Below are 6,000 nucleotides of genomic sequence, written 5' to 3' on the forward strand. Positions count from 1 at the left end.
CTTTTTTTTTTTGAACAACCATAAGCATACATACATGTGTATTTATAGAGGATTGCATATATATATATATATATATATATATATATAATTACAAATAATAAATATTATATAGACATACAGTATTTAAAAACAAAATAACAAATAATAAAAATGACAAAAACACAACAAGATTACTAAAACTTTAACTAAAATTAAAGTGAATTCACAAAATATAAAATAACATATATTAACAAAAACTATAATAGCACATCAGTGTTACTAAAATAATACTGATTATAATAATAAAGAAAAAAATATGAATTAGGCTTCATTTCCTGTATGAAAAATATATATTTTTTCTTTATTAAAAATTGAGGTGAACTACGACCCACACTCAGTCGCTCATTTATTTCTTCATCACTTGTCATTGTGTTTTAATAAAAAGATCAGTGATTTAGATCCACTGCTGTTTGACTGACGGCTTATTTCAACAACATGAGCGCTAAACCGAGCATGAGTGAAGAGAGACTGTTGTGATCAGGCCTGACAGCGATCAAACTGATGCTTAATGACTTTACAAGGGTGGGTTTACAGGTCAAGAGTGCGTTATCTGACAGATTCTCCCTGTAGCATCATAAATCCACACACATTCCATACCGCAGCACTGAAGTCCAACATGCTAAATAATAAATGACAGCGGCTCATTGAGCATCGGTGATACGCTGTGATTTGAGATGTAATAAATGATTGATGGTGTTTGAACAGATTGAACAGCAGTCAGATGAAGATGTTCTCGAGCAACTTATTGACTCGTCCAAAACGCTTACATAAAATGAGATGCTGTTTGGCACAAGAGCACATCTCATCTGGTCAATCATTTGGGATTGATACTACATTAATTGTTGTTGTAATCATTTCTCTAACTAGGAGGAATGTCATTTTTAAGGCATGAAATAAGTGAGGCGTAACAGAGTGATTATCACTGAATAAACCCTGACGTGAAGCTCTTATATAACACACTCGGGTGCTTTATCTATGACGACAGTACATTATCATGTTTCATGCTGCTTACATGTTTGATTTGTAATAATTGTATTGCATGAGCAGAAAGAGAGTTTGGTAAGAGACATGAAATATGGAAATCACAGAGACAACGATCATTTATATAGTTTACAGTCATTATACACTCAAAAAAATGATTTGGTCTAATTTGCGCCAGTGTTCATGTGTTTCCACACTACAGAGTGTTCAAGTAGAATTGAAGCAGTGCTGGAGTTAAGGAGATAATTATGTGATGATTGACCATTAATGATGAACACCTGCTGTTATCAAGAAGAATCACCGAAGGAAAGAGAAACACAAGAACTACAACTGACTTCAGCCACAGCTGAAGATGAAATCAACTGAAAAAAAAGAAGACATTAAATCTCTCAAGATCTGATTAAACAGCATCAGACTGACCAGATTGACTTTATTTCTGTCAGACTTCTAGAGAAGCTCTTATTGAGAATTAACAGAGGTTTAGATGCTTTATTGTTTTGTTTGAAATCACCATCAAAGAGACCAGTGTTTCCTTTTGTTGGGCTCTGGGCTCTTGACCCTTGACATGTTGGTGTTAATATTACGCTGGTTGCTTTAATTGTGTGATCATTTAAAACACACTTAGCTTAACCAGCGAAGCCAAGTGAAAAAGAGTTGTGGGTAGATCTTGTCACTGGTCCCTGACCTCATTTCAAGTCCAATTTCTGATTATATAGACATTATACTGTTTTAGATTTTTTCGTGGCTTCATATCTTGCAGTATTGTAAATATCAGATAATTTGAATACTTTACAAATCACCTTGTGCACATAAAGTTTTCATCCGTAGCAATACAAAGACCACAGACATCAAGAATCAGTGTATGAATCTCAACAATGGTGACAGTCAAGAAAATATTCAGATAAAACTCTAAACATCACAAAACAAGCTACTAAAAGTCACAACTATAACAGCATACGTAAAATAAAATAGTACGAATAAAAGAAAATAATCAGACAATTCAGCCGCGTTGTTTATTCATGCTGCAATGCATGCTGGGATACATGGGAGAGTCTTGTACTATGCTGGTACCCAGCATGCATTGCACCATGAAGCATTTTGTTGACTGTCACCATTGTTGAGATTCATACGCTGATTCTTGATGTCTGTGATCTTTGCGTTGTTACAGATGAAAACTTTTTGAGCACAAAGTGATTTGTAAATTATTTAAATTATCTGATTTTACAAGACTACTACATCTGAAGCTATATAAAAAAATCTAAAACAGTACTACATCCATACAATCAGATGTTGGAGGATCATTCGCCCACAACTCTTTTTTTTTTTTCTTTTTTTTTCTCTTAGCTTCACTGGCTAAACGAAGTGTGTTCTATATAAACACACAACTAAAGCAACCAGTATAATATTAACACCAACATGTCAAGGGTCAAGAGCCCAGAGCCCAACAAAAGGAAACACTGGTCTCTTTGATGGTGATTTCAAACAAAACAATAAAGCATCTAAACCTCTGTTAATTCTCAATAAGAGCTTCTCTAGAAGTCTGACAGAAATAAAGTCAATCTGGTCAGTCTGATGCTGTTTAATCAGATCTTGAGAGATTTAATGTCTTCTTTTTTTTCAGTTGATTTCATCTTCAGCTGTGGCTGAAGTCAGTTGTAGTTCTTGTGTTTCTCTTTCCTTCGGTGATTCTTCTTGATAACAGCAGGTGTTCATCATTAATGATCAATCATCACATAATTATCTCCTTAACTCCAGCACTGCTTCAATATTTACTCTCCTTATAGATAACACCTGCTGTTAACAAGCAGAATCACTGAATGAAAGAGAAACAAGAACTACATCTGACTTCAGCCACAGCCTTAGATGAACTCAACTGAAATACAAGACATCATTAAATCTCTCAAGATCTGATTAAACAACTCCACAAACAGCATTACCAGCTTCACACATTACAATTTGACTTTATTTCTGTCATATGTCTATGCAAATTATTTGAGAATTAACAGAAGTTTAGTTGTTTTATTGAAAATGTTTAGTTTGACCTCACCATTGTGGCGGTCAGGGTTTGCTTTAGTTGGGCTCTTGACCATCAGATTTTAATCTTAGCTTTTTTCTGGCTGCTGTAACTGTGTTTGTAGAGCACATTTGTTATAGCATGAAAAGCCAAGAAAATGTGTGATTACGTGCTTTTGATTGGCTATTGATAATGATATAATCGTTATCTAGTGGCTTGATTCACTGATCTCGTTCAGAGGCTGGTCTTTAAAGACATGGTGTAGCCGTGACAGGCCTGACAGGAGGGGAGTTCTGTGTGGGTTTTATTCGTACAAAGAATTTGAGGGCTACTGCTCGGTTGATTGTTTTGTCAGTGATTGAGGTGAATTTCAAAATGAGCAGATGCAAATTTTTTTTCTTTCTTCTGTGTCATGTTTATAGTCTATAGTCTTAATCTATATTTGTATATACAATTATATTTTCTGTTTTGTTCTTTGAAATAATAATTTTAAAAAAAAGATCACTGTTATCAGTTTGTTTTTTTGGAGGCACCATGCATAAAATGGGATGCAGACACTGAAAATATACTGTATGTAGTCAATTGAATTTAAAACTACTTTATTGGCTTAAATATTTCACATGCAGAATTGCCAATGCAAAAGGAAAATGTCCAAAATTATCCAAAATAAATAAATAAACAAGAACCATGACAGAGGACAGATTAAAATAAGAAAGGCAGCAGCTATTTGCACTAAGTGATAGCAGGATTTTCTGCTATTTAAACTACTTATTACAAACAGTGGTAATTACCTGTACCTCAGTATTGTAGCACATTATAAAACATTAACGTTATGCAATAATAACGTATTGAGTGTAAATTATAATTTTAATTCAAATTATTAAATGGATATATCACCTTATTGGGACAATAAAGCCCTCCCTCACAACTTTTTGATTATTTCCTTAATTTTTATTGAAAATAAATGCTTTTTTGATGTGATTTGAAATTTGAAAAGGGAGAAAAAACTTTGCTAAAAGGCGGATTCGAACCTGCGTCGATCGCGTCAAAATGTGAAAATTACACGTTTTATCATCTGCACCACTAGAGCCAACGAGTGATGTCATCTTAACTAGCCTAATAAGAAATATATAAGGCGCCGTTAAAGGGTAATATTACAATACACAGTGAAGTAAAGTGCAACAGAATGTTAATAAATTGTAAATAAAATACTACACAGATATTACAGAATAAACTCTGTAATTCCGTATCATTTTACCTGAGATGAGACATGGTTAAAATCATGGATATGTGCTGTATTACATTTTATTGTTTTATTTTTTTTTCCCACCTTAGAGTTCTTAATACTTTTACATTTTATTAAAGCATTCTGTTAAGTATGCGCATGCGTTTTTATGACGTGTTACGTCACGCACAACGCAAAAACACCTACCGTCACCACATAATGCAAATTACACACGCAATGCGCATGCGTGTCATAGACATACCATACGTCACTTTGCGCATGCGCGGCAAACATATACCTGACATAGATACCTGACGTCACCGCACTACAGTCTGCAGCGAGGGTGTCTCGATCTACACTCAAAAAAATGATTTGGTCTAATTTGCGCCAGTGTTCATGTGTTTCCACACTACAGAGTGTTCAAGTAGAAAAGCACTGGTCTCTTTGATGGTGATTTCAAACAAAACAATAAAGCATCTAAACCTCTGTTAATTCTCAATAAGAGCTTCTCTAGAAGTCTGACAGAAATAAAGTCAATCTGGTCAGTCTGATGCTGTTTAATCAGATCTTGAGAGATTTAATGTCTTCTTTTTTTTCAGTTGATTTCATCTTCAGCTGTGGCTGAAGTCAGTTGTAGTTCTTGTGTTTCTCTTTCCTTCGGTGATTCTTCTTGATAACAGCAGGTGTTCATCATTAATGATCAATCATCACATAATTATCTCCTTAACTCCAGCACTGCTTCAATTCTACTTGAACACTCTGTAGTGTGGAAACACATGAACACTGGCGCAAATTAGACCAAATCATTTTTTTGAGTGTACACTGCAAAAAAACAAACAAAAAAACCCATAATTTTTTATTTTTAAATATAATAAAAAGACAAAGTCATGCTTTATTAATGATTTAATAATGTTTTGAAATTTGTAAACAAACAATCCTGAGTAAGAAAACATTTTTCGCAGTGTATTTTGCGATATTTTATTATATTTTACAAGAAACTTGTTTATCGTGTGTACTTATATTTGGTGAATTTAATTTAATTTATTTAAAATTATGTCTGGATCATGATTTCTGTTGTTGTTTTTTTACAGTTACGAAATACATTTTACAATAAATTTTAATTAATTAATTGTTAATGAATTTATTTATTTTTGCATTATGTTAATACCAATTAAATGGCATGGAAATAATATCACAGTCCAAAATACATTTTCTGTATGCAAAATATAATTTCTTTCTTTTGAATTAAATAGCTGTAAAAATACAGGAATTTTCCTAGAGTAATGCACCGTTTTTCGTAAATACAGTTGAATACTGTGAATGATGATACCTTTGCGGATAAAAATAATTAATCGCAAACTACTTTTTAATTTTACGGTATAAAACAGTATTTTTTAAGTCTAGTCACGTGTGCGATGCTGAGACCGCTCATAACTCCTCAGAGCAACACCACGACGCATCATGATTCCCCATCTGAGCAAAATAAAAACAGATCAAGTGTCTTCAGAAGTAAAGGTGTACAGAAATATTAAAGAGCAAAGGAGGAAGAGTTCAAGAAGGCGATTTTTCAAGAAGACGTCTTCAACTTACAGTACCAAGAGGAAGCCTAAAGGACGCTGGAGTTTGTTCAAAGGTAAATATTGTTTCGATATTGTGCCCCTCTTCCCAGCTCTGTTCAGAAATTGTCATTTACTATAAGCTGTGCTGTATATTAGTAGATCTCTCTTGTTCCTATATCAGC

The sequence above is a fragment of the Onychostoma macrolepis genome, chromosome 19 (genome assembly GCF_012432095.1).
Source record: "Onychostoma macrolepis isolate SWU-2019 chromosome 19, ASM1243209v1, whole genome shotgun sequence".
NCBI classification, from domain to species: domain Eukaryota; kingdom Metazoa; phylum Chordata; class Actinopteri; order Cypriniformes; family Cyprinidae; genus Onychostoma; species Onychostoma macrolepis.